The 16921-nt window shown below is 35.4% G+C and overlaps 1 long non-coding RNA gene across 1 annotated transcript in view; it reads right to left on the reverse strand.

The window, feature by feature from the left end:
- The window catches only part of LOC146477358 (uncharacterized), a 15056-nt gene extending 98 nt beyond the window's left edge, over positions 1 to 14958 (reverse strand). Inside the window, exons 1-3 of the long non-coding RNA XR_014865439.1 lie at positions 14878 to 14958; positions 4186 to 7366; positions 1 to 2205 (exon numbers count right to left, since the gene is read on the reverse strand). The exon at positions 1 to 2205 is cut by the window's left edge and continues 98 nt beyond it. This is a non-coding gene — a long non-coding RNA (uncharacterized LOC146477358). The remainder of the gene's footprint in view (positions 2206 to 4185; positions 7367 to 14877) is intronic.
- Between the last annotated feature and the right edge of the window lie 1963 nt (positions 14959 to 16921).

Genomic DNA, 16921 nt, shown 5'->3' on the forward strand with positions numbered 1-16921 from the left:
CTTTATTTATGCAACTTTTCATGGATGTACTTTTTACTGTCATTCTTAAGGCCTAATTGACCTCATTCTTACTCAAAGGGTTTTTTTTTTTTTTCATGTGATATTTCGAGGTAGCGGGGCTTTCAGAGTCTAATTTGTCTTGTCTTTTAGTGCAACGAGATAAGTGTTTTGAGCTTTTACTGATTTATTACAATCTGACCTAGCTAATTAGAATATAAAACTATAAAAACATCCCGCATTCTCCTAGGGTTTGAATGGCGGTTATGTTCTATCGGAATAAATGTGATGGTATATTTTAAGCCTGGAAACTAAATAAGAATGGTGTATATTATTCAGTGAATGACACAGGCATACTCCAAAGAAAGAAATCCAAGTGCTCCTATCAGGAGTCGAACCTAAGACATGCCGATTACTAGTTCGGATGCTCTACCACTGAGTTACGGGAGACTCGTGGGAATTAGACCATTCAAATAGGTGCTTCTGACAAACATCCCTCACACTGCTAATTTTTGAATGTCGATGTGTGGCATATGTGCAATAATGGAATAAATGACTTTCACCCACGATTACGCATTTGGCTGACACATTTGTCGTGGTATCAACCGATAAAGAGCAGTAGCGTTGACCCGTCAAAGTACATAATTAGTGAAAAGTGCTGGACACTGTCGTGACCAACCTAATCTTTTTGCTTTATCCATTTATAGTTTAAAAATTGCACTTCTCTTTACTTTCTAATTATAACGAGAAGAATGAAACTTAGCTCATATCTTGAACACTTCCCAGAAAGCTATTGGGTATGATTAGAGATTTATACCTGCCAACGGTTTTTCAATGGAGTGTAACAGTCTGCCACTTTCCACGTATTTACTTTGTTTATGCTGCCTTCCCTGGATGAACTTTTAAAGTAGGTACTTCCCATCTTCAACACAGTCATTCTCAAAAAGATTTGTTTTTGCCTTAAGTTTACAAAATGACGGGGCTGTGGGAACACCCTCGATATATTTCTAGTACATGAGCTATAGGTCTTGAAACTTCACTGGTTCATCACAGTCTGACATAACTAATCAAGGTATAAAAAAGACGATACAGGACATGATTCTGACGAAAGAAAGCAACTGAACTTTTTAATTATCTTCATTGAACGTTATGTGTTTATGTTCACTATATATATTTTTATTCCTGTCTTTCAGGGTACGAAGAGAAGATAAGGGGTAAGTTTCACATGAGTCCCAAAATGTCAAATTTATCATACTTTGCATTTGAAAGACTTTATTTCTACTGTTATCAAATGGAGTTTTTAAGCCATTCCTGCTGCCTATCTTAAACTCGTTTTTTTTTTTAATAAACCATTTCCCTTGAGATGTTATAAAGCGAGGTTGTCGAGGTTCACTTTATTTATTGTAACTAGAGGCGAGATAAATCTTGAGCCCTAACTGCTTTCATAACAATCTGATGTAACTACTCAAAAAAAAAAAAGTCATGACACCAAACTGACAAAAGAAGGTGTAATGTTTGGCGTCTAATTAACAATAGTCACTAAAAGACTGGATATTACTATTGCTACGATTAATTTGGATAGCTTATATTCAGTAAACGAATTTAACTGATCTAAATGCTTTAAAAAAAAACAAAAAAAAACAGGGACACCTCACAAAGAGCCTTTGCTGGTTTATGACAATCTGACGTAACTTCATAGCGCATAAAACGATACGGGACATTAAAGTGAGCAAAGAAAGCAACTATAAATAAAATGACGAACAACTATTTAACAACACTTATTAAGAGATCGGACGTTATTATTGTTAGGACCAATTTGGCAAGCTGTTACTCGGTGAACGATTTTTCTGCTCTAAAAACTATTAAAGAGTAGCTATGAGCCAATCAGATTCAAATCCTGATTTCTACGAATCTTTTTTTCAAGACGCTGGGCCATTAGCTGACTGATATCCAAGACAATAATTAAAAATAAACAAATGATTTTGGTAATAATAACAATAAATGGACATTAAGGGTATGGCAAAGGGAAGAATGCTGCTGCCTTTCCTAAACTCCCTCTTTGTCAAAGGAATTTGATTTACATTTTCTCTCTGTATTCTGTTTCCAGATAAGATGGGGAACGAAATCAGTGAGAATCATACAATAGATTCAGTCGATTTCAATTAACGTATAAATCCTTCTATCCTTGCATGTACTTTATTTATGCAACTTTTCATGGGTGTACTTTAAACTGTCATTTCTTCAGGCCTAATTGACCTCATTCTTACTCAAAGGGATTTCTCTTTCATTTGATATTTCGAGATAGCAGGGCTTAGAGTCTAATTTGTCTCTGTTTTTTTAGTGCAATGAGATAAGTCTTTTGAGCTTTTACTGATTTATTACAATCTGACGTAACTAATTAGAATATAAACCTATAAAAACATCCCGCATTCTCCTAGGGTTTACATGGCGGGTATGTCAGTATCGGAATAAATGTGATGGTATATTTTAAGCCTGGAAAATAAATGAGAATGATGTATATTATTCAGTGAATGACACAGGCATACTCAAAGGAAGAAATCCGAGTGCTCCTATCAGGAGTCGAACTTACGATCTGCCAATTACTAGTTCGGATGCTCTACCACTGAGCTACGGGCGACTCGTGGGAATAAGACCTTTCAAAAAGGTGCTTGTGACAAACATCCCTCACACTGCTAATTTTTGAATGTCAATGTGTGGGATATGCGCAATAATGGAATAAACTACTTTCACCCACGATTACGCATTTGGCTGTTACGTTTGTCGTGGTATCAACCGATAAAGAGCAGTAGCGTTGACCCGTCAAAGTATATAATTAGTGAAAAGTGCTGGACACTGTTGTGACCAACCTAATCTTTTTGCTTTATCCATTAATAGTTTAAAAATTGTTTAAAAATTGTTTAAAAATTGTAGTTTAAAAAAGATTTTTTTTGCCTTAAGTTTTCAAAATAAGGGAGCCCTGGGAGCCTCCTCGATATACTTTTAGTACAAGTGATATAGGTCCTGAACCTTCACTGGTTCTTTACAGTCTGACATAACTAATCAAGGTATTAAAAAAGGCGATACAGGACATGAACTGAACATTATTTTATTATTATTATTATTTTTTTTATTAAGTGATTGTGTTTATGTTCATTCTATACATTTTTATTCCTGTCTTTCAGAGCGCTTGACGGAGTGGCGGGGTAAGTTTCACATGAGTCCTAAAATGTCAAATTTCAAGGTATAAAAAAGACGATACAGGACATAATTCTGACGAAAGAAAGCAACTGAACTTTTTAATTATCTTCATTGACTGTTATGTGTTTATGTGCACTATATATATTTTTATTCCTGTCGAGGTTGTCGAGGTCCACTTTATTTATTGTAACTAGAGGCGAGATAAATCTTGAGCCCTAACTGCTTTCATAACAATCTGATGTAACTACTCAAAAAAAAAAGTCATGACACCAAACTGACAAAAGAAGGTGTAATGTTCGGCGCCTAATTAACAATAGTCACTAAAAGACTGGATATTACTATTGCTACGACCAATTTGGATAGCTTATATTCAGTAAACGAATTTAACTGATCTAAATGCCTAAAAAAAAAAAAAAAAAAAACAGGGACACCTCATAAAGAGCCTTTGCTGGTTTATGACAATCTGACGTAACTTTATAGTGCATAAAACGATACCGGATATTAAAATGAGCAAAGAAAGCAACTGAAAATAAAATGACGTCGAACAACTATTTAACAACATTTATTTAGAGATCGGACGTTATTATTGTTAGGACCAATTTGACAAGCTGTTACTCGGTGAACGATTTTTCTTCTCTAAAAACTATTAAAAAATAGCTATGAGCCAATCAGATTCAAATCCTGATTTCTACGAATCTTTTTTCAAGACGCTGGGCCATTAGCTGACTGATATCCAAGACAATAATTAAAAATAAACAAATGATTTTGGTAATAATAACAATAAATGGACATTAAGGGTATGGCAAAGGGAAGAATGCTGCTGCCTTTCCTAAACTCCCTCTTTGTCAAAGGAATTTGATTTACATTTCTTCTCTGTATTCTGTTTCCAGATAAGATGGGGAACGAAATCAGTGAGAATCATACAATAGATTCACTCGATTTCAATTATCGTATAAATCCTTCTATCCTTACATGTTTTTATTCATTCACCTTTTCATGGGTGTACTTTTAACTGTCATTCCTAAGGCCTAAGTGACCTCATTCTTACTCAAAGGGATTTCTCTTTCATGTGATATTTCAAGATAGCAGGGCTTTCAGAGTCTAATTTGTCTCTGTTTTTTTTTTAGTGCAATTAGATAAATGTTTTGAGCTTTTACTGATTTATTACAATCTGACGTAACTAATTAGAACAAAAACCTATAAAAACATCCAACATTCTCCTAGGGTTTGAATGCCGGGTGTGCCAGTATCGGAATAAATGTGATGGTATATTTTAAGCCTGGAAACTAAATAAGAATGATGTTTATTATTTAGTGAATGACACAGGCATACTCCAAAGAAAGAAATCCAAGTGCTCCTATCAGGAGTCGAACCTAAGATATGCCGATTACTAGTTCGGATGCTCTACCACTGAGCTACGGGCGACTCCTCGAAATTAGACCTTTGAAACAGGTGCTTCTGACAAACATCCCTCACACTGCTAATTTTTGAATGTCGATGTGTGGCATATGCGCAACAATGAAATAAATGACTTTCACCCACGATTACGCATTTGGCTGTTACGTTTGTCGTGGTATCAACCGATAAAGAGCAGTAGCGTTGACCCGTCAAAGTAGATAATTAGTGAAAAGTGCTGGACACTGTTGTGACCAACCTTATCTTTTTGCTTTATCCATTTATAGTTTAAAAATTGCACGCCTTTTTACTTTCTAATTATAACGAGAAGAATGAAACTTAGCTCATATCTTGAACGCTCCCCAGAAAGCTATTGGGTATGATTTAAGATTTGTACCTGCCAACGGTTTTTCAATGGAGTGTAACAGTCTGCCACTTTCCACGTATTTACTTTGTTTATGCTGCCTTCCCTGGATGAACTTTTAAAGTAGGTACTTCCCATCTTCAACACAGTCATTCTCAAAAAGATTTGTTTTTGCCTTAAGTTTTCAAAATGACGGGGTTGTGGGAGCCCCATCGATATATTAATTCTAGTACATGTGCTATAGGTCTTGAAACTTCACTGGTTCATCACAGTCTGACATAACTAATCAAGGTATAAAAAAGACGATACAGGACATGACTCTGACGAAAGAAAGCAACTGAACTTTTTAATTATCTTCCTTAAATGTTATGTGTTTATGTTCACTATATATATTTTTATTCCTGTCTTTCAGAGAGCGTAGAGAAGATAAGGGGTAAGTTTCACATGAGTCCCAAAATGTCAAATTTATCATACTTTACATTTGAAAGACTTTATTTCTACTTTTATCAGATGGACTTTTTAAGCCATTCCTGCTGCCTATCTTAAAGTCGTTTTTTTTAATAAACCATTTCCCTTGAGATGTTATAATGCGAGGTTGTCGAGGTTCACTTTATTTATTGTAACTAGAGGCGAGATAAATCTTGAGCCCTAACTGCTTTCATAACAATCTGATGTAACTACTCAAAAAAAAAGTCATGGCACCAAACTGACAAAAGAAGGTGTAATGTTCGGCGCCTAATTAACAATAGTCACTAAAAGACTGGATATTACTATTGCTACGACCAATTTGGATAGCTTATATTCAGTAAACGAATTTAACTGATCTAAATGCCTAAAAAAAAAAAAAAAAAAACAGGGACACCTCATAAAGAGCCTTTGCTGGTTTATGACAATCTGACGTAACTTCATAGCGCATAAAACGATACAGAACATTAAAATGAGCAAAGAAAGCAACTGAAAATAAAATGACGAACAGCTATTTAACAACACTTATTAAGAGATCGGAAGTTATTATTGTTAGGACCAATTTGACAAGCTGTTACTCGGTGAACGATTTTTCTGCTCTAAAAACTATGAAAGAGTAGCTATGAGCCAATCAGGTTCAAATCCTGATTTCTACGAATCTTTTTTCAAGACGTTGGGCCATTAGCTGACTGATATCCAAGACAATAATTAAAAATAAACAAATAATTTTGGTAGTAATAACAATAAATGGACATTAAGGGTATGGCAAAGGGAAGAATGCTGCTGCCTTTCCTAAACTCCCTCTTTGTCAAAGGAATTTGATTTACATTTTCTCTCTGTATTCTGTTTCCAGATAAGATGGGGAACGAAATCAGTGAGAATCATACAATAGATTCACTCGATTTCAATTATCGTATAAATCCTTCTATCCTTGCATGTTTTTTATTTATGCACCTTTTCATGGGTGTACTTTTAACTGTCATTCCTAAGGCCTAAGTGACCTCATTCTTACTCAAAGGGATTTCTCTTTCATGTGATATTTCAAGATAGCAGGGCTTTCAGAGTCTAATTTGTCTCTGTTTTTTTTAGTGCAATGAGATAAGTGTTTTGAGCTTTTACTGATTTATTACAAACTGACGTAACTAATTAGGATATAAACCTATAAAAACATCCTGCATTCTCCTAGTGTTTAAATGGCGGGTATGTCAGTATGGGAATAAATGTGATGGTATATTTTAAGCCTGGAAAATAAATACGAATGATGTGTATTATTTAGTGAATGACACAGGCATACTCCAAAGAAAGAAATCCAAGTGCTCCTATCAAGAGGCGAACCTAAGCCATGCCGATTACTAGTTCGGATGCTCTACCACTGAGCTACGGGCGTCTCGTCGAAATTAGACCTTTTAAACAGGTGCTTCTGACAAACATCCCTCACACTGCTAATTTTTGAATGTCGATGTGTCGCATATGCGCAATAATGAAATAAATGACTTTCACCCACGATTACGCATTTGGCTGTTACGTTAGTCATGGTATCAACCGATAAAGAGCAGTAGCGTTGACCCGTCAAAGTAGATAATTAGTGAAAAGTGCTGGACAATGTTGTGAACAAACTAATCTTTTTGCTTTATCCATTTATAGTTTAAAAATTGCACTTCTCGTTACTTACTAATTATAACGAGACGAACGAAACTTAGCTCATATCTTAAACGCTTCCCAGAAAGCTATTGGGTATGATTAGAGATTTATACTTGCCAACGGTTTTTCAATGGAGTGTAACAGTCTGCCACTTTCCACGTATTTACTTTGTTTATGCTGCCTTCCCTGGATGAACTTTTAAAGTAGGTACTTCCCATCTTTAACACAGTCATTCTCAAAAAGATTTGTTTTTGCCTTAAGTTTTCAAAATGACGGGGCTGTGGGAACCTCCTCGATATATTAATTCTAGTACATGTGCTATAGGTCTTGAAACTTCACTGGTTCATCACAGTCTGACATAACTAATCAAGGTATAAAAAAGACGATACAGGACATGACCCTGACGAAAGAAAGCAACTGAACTTTTTAATTATCTTCCTTAAATGTTATGTGTTTATGTTCACTTTATATATTTTTATTCCTGTCTTTCAGAGAGCGTAGAGAAGATTTGGGGTAAGTTTCACATGAGTCCCAAAATGTCAAATTTATCATACTTTACATTTGAAAGACTCTATTTCTACTTTTATCACAGATGGAGGTTTTAAGCCATTCCTGCTGCCTATCTTAAAGTCGTTTTTTTTTAATAAACCATTTCTCTTGAGATGTTGTCGAGGTCCACTTTATTTATTGTAACTAGAGGCTAGATAAATCTTGAGCTTTAACTGCTTTCATAACAATATATTTCTAGTACATGTGCTATAGGTCTTGAAACTTCACTGGTTCATCACAGTCTGACATAACTAATCAAGGTATAAAAAAGAAGATACAGGACATGACTCTGACGAAAGAAAGCAACTGAACTTTTTAATTATCTTCCTTAAATGTTATGTGTTTATGTTTACTATATATATTTTTATTCCTGTCTTTCAGAGCGCGTAGAGAAGATGGGTAAGTTTCACATCAGTCCCAAAATGTCAAATTTATCATACTTTGCATTTAAAAGGCTTTATTTCTACTTTTATTGGATGAGCGTTATAAGCCATTCCTGCTGCCTATCTTGAACTCGTTCAAGATAATAACGTGTAATAATTGATTCATAGAATAAAAATGAATATTGAGTTTGAGTAAAGTCAAGAACAAATCAATTAATTAGCCGAGAGCTCTCATTAAGTAGGCAATGTAACAGAACTATGTCTTATTAGGGCCATATACCTGCCAATGATTTTTAATTTAGTGTATCTATACTTTCTACATTTGTACTTTGTTTATGCTACTTTCCATGGATAAACTTTTTATACTAGCTACTTCCCATCTTCAACACAGTCATTCTTAACAAGACTTCTTCTTCTCTTAAGCTTTCGACATAACATGGCTGTGGGATTCTACTTGATTTACTTTTTTTATATTGTGCCTTTGCTGGTTCAGCACAGTCTGTCATAACTACTCCGGGAATAAGACAATACAGGACATCATTCTGACCAAACAAGGCAACTGAAGGTTTTACTGTTTCCGTTAAGTCGTCTTTGTTTGTGTTTACTCAAAACATTTTTATATTTTTATTTCTTTCTTCCAGAGCGTGAAAGTATGTTAGAAGGTAAGTTTCACATAAGTTTCTATATTCCGTTATATATTGTACTTTCCATAGATAAAAGTTATATATCTCGCTTTTCACGGATGGAATTTAAAAACTACTCCTGCTTCCTATCTTGAACTCATTTTTGTAAAACCGTTTTCCTTGACTTTTCAATATAGCGGTGCTGTCGGAGTCTAGTTAAATTATTTTTTAGTATAGGCCTATAAATAAGTATTGAGCCGCAAATGGTTCATAACAATCTGCCCTGACTACTTTAAAGGCATAAAACTATGCAGGACATAAAACAGAGCCAAGAAAGCAAACAAAGATGAAATAAATATCGTCAGCCAACTGATCCCCCAAACAAAATTAACGTTTAATAGAACGATTTAAGTAGTAAGGCTATATATTTCTTACCAACCGATTTCTATGTCCGTTCTGTAAGTTACCGACATAGTTTTTCCCCCGTTGATTTATGGCCCAGGAGCGAGGCTCGTAGGCCATAAATCAACGGGGAAAAAACGAGGATACGTAACCGCAGTACGGACCAAGAAAAGGAGGTTAGTAAACTATTTCCTATATCTCTCAGGTTAATTGAGCATGCGGGAAAGGAAACTAGTAGAAGTTTGACGGGTCGTTGCGGGAAATACGGTTCATAGAAATACGGTTCATTGCTTGTTTTAAGACACTGGGCCATCAGTGGACTGATATCCAAGACAATAAAATAATCAAATGATTTTGGTCGTGAAACCAATAAATGGACATTAAGGGTGTGGCACAGGAAAAAATGCTGCATCCTTACCTAAAGTCAGTCTTTGACAAAAGGATTTGATTAACATTGTTTTTTTCTGTTTTTTGTTTCCAGATGACATGGAAAAGGAAGACAGTAAGTATCATAAAATAGATTTTCTCGATTTCAATAAACGTACATATCCTTCTACTCCGTGCTTGTACCTTATTTGTGTCACGTTTTATAGATGTACCTTTTACTGCCATTCCTAAGGCCTATCTTGCCCTCATTCTTACTCAAAGAGATTTCTTTTTCACGTGATATTTCCGCATAACGAGGCTTTCATAGTCTAATTTGTCTATTTCTAGTGCAATGAGATAAGTGTTTTGAGCTTTTTGTGATTTATTACAATATGACGTAACAAATTAGAATATAAAACGATACAATCATCCTGCATTCTGCTAGGTTTTGAATGCCGGACATGTTCTATCGGAGTAAATGTGATGGTATAATTTAAGCCTGGAAAATAAATGAGAATGATGTATATTATTCAGTAAATAACACAGGCATACTCCAAAGAAAGAAATCCGAGGGCTGCTATCGGGAGTCGAACCTAAGACCTTCCGATTACTAGTTCGGATGCTCTACCACTGAGCTACGGGAGACTCGTGGGAATTAGAACATTCAAATTAGTGCTTGTGACAAACATCCCTCACACTGCTAATATTTAAATGTCGATGTGTGGCATATGCGCAATAATGGAATAAATGACTTTCACCCACGATTACGTATTTGGCTGACACGTTTGTCGTGGTATCAACCGATAAAGAGCAGTAGTGTTGATCCGTCAAAGTATAATTAGTGAAAAGTGCTGGACACTGTTGTGACCAACCTTATCTTTTTGCTTTATCCATTTATAGTTTAAAAATTGCACACCTTTTTACTTTCTAACGAGAAGAACGAAAATAAGCTCATATTTCAAACACTTCCCAGAAAGCTATTAGGTATGATTGGAGATTTATACCTGCCAACGGTTTTTTAATGGAGTGTATCAGCCTGCCACTTTCCTCGTGAACTTTTACACTAGCTACTTCCCATCTTCAGTCATTCTCAAAGAGATTTGTTTTTGCCTTAAGTTTTGGTAATGACGGGGCTGTGGAAACCTCTGCTTGATATATTTCTAGTGCATGTGATAAAGGTCTTGAAACTTCACTGGATCATCACAGTCTGACATAACTACTCAACGCATAAAAAAGACGACACAGGACATGATTCTGACGAAACAAAGCAACTGAACTTTTTAATTATCTTTATTAAGTGATATGCGTTTATGTTCACTCCATATATTTTTATTCCTGTCTTTCAGAGGACTTCCTGGAGGATTTGAGTAAGTTTTACATGAGTCCCAAAATGTCATATTTATCATACTCTGCACTTAAAAGGGTTTATTTCTACTTTTATCGGATGGACTTTTTAAGCCATTCCTGCTGCCTATCTTGAACTCGTTTTTTAATCAAACCGTTTTCCTTGAGTTTTTAATATAGCGGGGTTGTCGAGGTCCGCTTTATTTATTGTAACTACAGGCGAGATAATTCTTGAGCCCTAACTGCTTTCATAACAAACTGATGGAACTACTCAAAAAAGAAAGTCATGACAGCAAACTGACCATAGAAGGTGTAATGTTCGGCGCGTAATTAACAATAGTCACTAAAAGACTGGATATTACTATTGCTACGACTAATTTGAATAGCTTATATTCAGTAAACGAATTTAACTGGTCTAAAAGCTATAAAAATAAAAAAAAACAGGGACACCCCACAAAGAGCCTTTGCTGGTTTATGACAATCTGACGCAACTTCTTAGCGCATAAAACGGTACGTATACAGGACATTAAAATGACAAAGAAAGCAACTGAAAGTAAAATGACGAAAAACTATTTAACAACACTTATTGAGAGATCGGACGTTATTATTGTTAGGACCAATTTGACAAGCTGTTACTCAGTGAACGATTTTTCTGCTCTAAAAACTATTGAAGAGTAGCTATGAGCCAATCAGATTCAAATCCTGATTCTACGAATCTTTTTTCAAGACGCTGAGTCATCAGCCGACTGATATCCAAGACAATAATTAAAAATAATCAAATGATTTGGGTAGTAAAACCAGTAAATGGACATTAAGGGTGTGGCAAAGGGAAGAATGCTGCTGCCTTTCCTAAACTCCGTCTTTGTCAAAAGAATTTGATTTACATTTTCTCTCTGTCTGCTGTTTCCAGATAAGATGGGGAAGGTAATCAGTGAGAATCATACAATAGATTCACTCGATTTCAATTAACGTATATATCCTTCAATCCCTGCATGTACTTTATTTATGCAACTTTTCATGGTTGTACTTTTTACTGTCATTCCTAAGGCCTATCTCAAAGGGATTTCTTTTTTATGTAATATTTTGAGATAACGGGGCTTTCAGAGTCTAATTTATCTTTTTTTAGTGCAATGAGATAACTGTTTTGAGTCCACTTTACTGATTTATTACAATCTGACGTAACTAATTAGAATATAAACCTATAAAAACATCCCGCATTCTCCTAGGGTTTACATGGCGGGTATGTCAGTATCGGAATAAATGTGATGGTATATTTTAAGCCTGGAAAATAAATGAGAATGATGTATATTATTCAGTGAATGACACAGGCATACTCCAAAGAATGAAATCCGAGTGCTCTTATCAGGAGTCAAACTTAAGATCTACTAATTACTAGTTCGGATGCTCTACCACTGAGCTACGGGCGACTCGTGGGAATTAGACCTTTCAAAAAGGTGCTTGTGACAAACATCCCTCACACTGCTAATTTTTGAATGTCAATGTGTGGCATATGCGCAATAATGGAATAAACTACTTTCACCCACGATTACGCATTTGGCTGTTACGTTTGTCGTGGTATCAACCGATAAAGAGCAGTAGCGTTGACCCGTCAAAGTATATAATTAGTGAAAAGTGCTGGACACTGTTGTGACCAACCTAATCTTTTTGCTTTATCCATTAATAGTTTAAAAATTGTGCGTCTTTTTTACTTTCTGACGAGAAGAATGAAAATAAGCTCATATCTCAAACACTTTCCAGAAAGCTATTGGGTATGATTTCAGATTTATACCTGCTAACGGTTTTTCAATGGAGTGTATCAGTCTGCCACTTTCCACGTATTTACTTTGTTTATGCTACCTTCCCTGGATGAACTTTTACAGGAGCTACTTCCCACCTTCAGCACAGTCATTCTCAAAAAGATTTTTTTTGCCTTAAGTTTTCAAAATGAGGGAGCCGTGGGAACCTCCTCGATATACTTTTAGTACATGTGCTATAGGTCTTGAACCTTCACTGATTCTTTACAGTATGACATAACTAATCAAGGTATTAAAAAGGCGATACAGGACATGAACTGAACATTATCTTATTATTATTAATTTTTTTTATTAAGTGATTGTGTTTATGTTCATTCTATATATTTTTATTCCTGTCTTTCAGAGCACTGGAGGGAGAAGCGGGGTAAGTTTCACATGAGTCCTAAAATGTCAAATTTATCATGCTTTACATTTGAAAGACTTTATTTCTACTTTTATCAGATGGAGTTTTTAAGCCATTCCTGCTGCCTATCTTAAACTCGTTTTTTTTAATAAACCACTTCCCTTGAGATGTTATAAAGCGAGGTTGTCGAAGTTCACTTTATTTATTGTAACTAGAGGCGAGATAAATCTTGATCCCTAACTGCTTTCATAACAATCTGATGTAACTACCCAGACAAAAAAAGAGTCATGACAGCAAACTGAGCAAAGAAAGTGCAATGTTCGGCGCCTAATTAACAATAGTCACTAAAAGACTGGATATTACTACTGCTACGGCTAATTTGGATAGCTTATATTCAGTAAACGAATTTAACTGATCTAAATGCTTTAAAAAAAAAACAAAAAAAAAACAGGGACACCTCACAAAGAGCCTTTGCTGGTTTATGACAATCTGACGTAACTTCATAGCGCATAAAACGATACGGGACATTAAAGTGAGCAAAGAAAGCAACTAAAAATAAAATGACGAACAACTATTTAACAACACTTATTAAGAGATCGGACGTTATTATTGTTAGGACCAATTTGGCAAGCTGTTACTCGGTGAACGATTTTTCTGCTCTAAAAACTATCAAAGAGTAGCTATGAGCCAATCAGATTCAAATCCTGATTTCTACGAATCTTTTTTCAAGACGCTGGGCCATTAGCTGACTGATATCCAAGACAATAATTCAAAATAAACAAATGATTTTGGTAGTAATAACAATAAATGGACATTAAGGGTATGGCAAAGGGAAGAATGCTGCTGCCTTTCCTAAACTCCCTCTTTGTCAAAGGAATTTGATTTACATTTTCTCTCTGTATTCTGTTTCCAGATAAGATGGGGAACGAAATCAGTGAGAATCATACAATAGATTCAGTCGATTTCAATTAACGTATAAATCCTTCTATCCTTGCATGTACTTTATTTATGCAACTTTTCATGGGTGTACTTTAAACTGTCATTTCTTCAGACCTAATTGACCTCATTCTTACTCAGAGGGATTTCTCTTTCATGTGATATTTCGAGATAGCAGGGCTTTCAGAGTCTAATTTGTCTCTGTTTTTTTAGTGCAATGAGATAAGTGTTTTGAGCTTTTACTGATTTATTACAATCTGACGTAACTACTTAGAATATAAACCTATAAAAACATCCCGCATTCTCCTAGGGTTTACATGGCGGGTATGTCAGTATCGGAATAAATGTGATGGTATATTTTAAGCCTGGAAAATAAATGAGAATGATGTATATTATTCAGTGAATGACACAGGCATACTCAAAGGAAGAAATCCGAGTGCTCCTATCAGGAGTCGAACTTACGATCTGCCAATTACTAGTTCGGATGTTCTACCACTGAGCTACGGGAGACTCGTGGGAATTAGACTTTTCAAAAAGGTGCTTGTGACAAACATCCCTCACACTGCTAATTTTTGAATGTCGATGTGTGGCATATGCGCAATAATGGAATAAACTACTTTAACCCACGATTACGCATTTGGCTGTTACGTTTGTCGTGGTATCAACCGATAAAGAGCAGTAGCGTTGACCCGTCAAAGTATATAATTAGTGAAAAGTGCTGGACACTGTTGTGACCAACCTAATCTTTTTGCTTTATCCATTAATAGTTTAAAAATTGTGCGTCTTTTTTACTTTCTGACGAGAAGAATGAAAATAAGCTCATATCTCAAACACTTTCCAGAAAGCTATTGGGTATGATTACAGATTTATACCTGCCCGGTTTTTCAATGGAGTGTATCAGTCTGCCACTTTCCACGTATTTACTTTGTTTATGCTACCTTCCCTGGATGAACTGTTACAGGAGCTACTTCCCACCTTCAGCACAGTCATTCTCAAAAAGATTTTTTTTGCCTTAAGTTCTCAAAATGAGGGAGCCGTGGGAACCTCCTCGATATACTTTTAGTACATGTGATATAGGTCTTGAACCTTCACTGATTCTTTACAGTCTGACATAACTAATCAAGGTATTAAAAAGGCGATACAGGACATGAACTGAACATTATCTTATTACTATTAACTTTTTTTATTAAGTGATTGTGTTTATGTTCATTGTATATATTTTTATTCCTTTTTTTCAGAGCACTTGACGGAGAAGCGGGGTAAGTTTCACATGAGTCCTAAAATGTCAAATTTCAAGGTATAAAAAAGACGATACAGGACATGATTCTGACGAAAGAAAGCAACTGAACTTTTTAATTATCTTCATTGAGTGTTATGTGTTTATGTTCACTATATATATTTTTATTCCTGTCGAGGTTGTCGAGGTGCGCTTTATTTATTGTAACTAGAGGCGAGATAAATCTTGATCCCTAACTGCTTTCATAACAATCTGATGTAACTACTTAAAAGAGAAAGTCATGACACCAAACTGACCAAAGAAGGTGTAATGTTCGGCGCCTAATTAACAATAGTCACTAAAAGACTGAATATTACTATTTCTACGAATAATTTGGATTGCTTATATTCAGTAAACGATCTTAACTGGTCTAAAAGCTATAAAAAAAAACAGGGACACCCCACAAAGAGCCTTTGCTGGTTTATGACAATCTGACGCAACTTCTTAGTGCATGAAACGGTACGTATACAGGACATTAAAATGGCAAAGAAAGCAACTGAAAGTAAAATGACGAACAAATACTTAACAACACTTATTAAGAGATCGGACGTTATTATTGTTAGGACCAATTTGGCAAGCTGTTACTCAGTGAACGATTTTTCTGCTCTAAAAACTAATTAAAGAGTAGCTATGAGCCAATCAGATTCAATCAGATCCTACGAATCTTTTTTTCAAGACGCTGGGCCATTAGCTGACTGATATCCAAGACAATAACTTTAAAAAATTAATATAAGATCTGAGTTCTCTATAAAAATACGCGAGTGACCATTGGTTAAAATCGATCACGTGATTTTCATTTACGTCACGACACCACATTCAGAAAGTGCAGTGTTGGCGATAACTCATGAAAATCGTGGGTTATGGCAAATGGCTTCGAGGTTTGCACAGGTTGGAGAAGTGGAAATCCCTCAAATCATCAGGGACTCGATTCCAACGAACACCAAGAAACGAACAGCCTGGAGTGTTTCCATGTTTAAAGGTAAAAGTGAAACAAAACGTATAACTTCACAAAGAAAAGTGATTGGCAATTGCTTTCAACAGTCAACAGGCTTCTCGCCGACTGTAGTTTCCAATTTTTATAGCTATTAAACATAACTAAGCTTGTGTACAGTGTATTTGTGAATTGTAATTTGCTTATTATTGAAATACACCTGTACTTATTTACAGATTTCAGTTTTATTTATTAAAATTGTCATAATAATTGTTATCGTCTTACGTTTTCCCTTTAACGTGTATTTTTATAGAGAACTCAGATCGTATATTAAAAGGGTTAAAGACTGTTAGTTCGTGTTTTGCTTACAAATACACGCACTTGCTGACTGTACAATGAACTCGAAATTTTCAATACTGCACTCGGCCTAAGAAGGCCTCGTGCAGTATTGAAAATTTCTCGTTCATTGTACGGTCAGCGCGTGCGTGTATTTGTAAACAAAACACTCACAACAGTCTCTAACCCATAAATAAACAAATGATTTTGGTAGTAAAACCAATAAATAGACATTTAGAGAAGAATGCTGCTGCCTTTCCTAAACTCCCTCTTTGTCGAAGAAATTTGATTTACATTTTCTCTCTGTATTGTTTCCAGATAAGATGGGGAAGGAAATCAGTGAGAATCATACAATAGATTCCCTCGATTTCAATTAACGTATAAATCGTTCTATCCGTGCACGTATTTTATTTATACTTTTTATTGTAATTCTCAAGGCCTATCTTGACCTCATTCTTATTAACGTCATCGCGAACTTTCCATACCCTCCCCTGTTTTTTTCCCGCGGAGTGTAAGAGTAAAAGCAAGAACGAATCGATTAATTAGCCGTTATGTTTC

The sequence above is a fragment of the Pavona decussata genome, unplaced genomic scaffold (genome assembly GCF_977016875.1).
Source record: "Pavona decussata unplaced genomic scaffold, jaPavDecu1.1 SCAFFOLD_71, whole genome shotgun sequence".
Classification (NCBI taxonomy): Eukaryota; Metazoa; Cnidaria; class Anthozoa; order Scleractinia; family Agariciidae; genus Pavona; species Pavona decussata.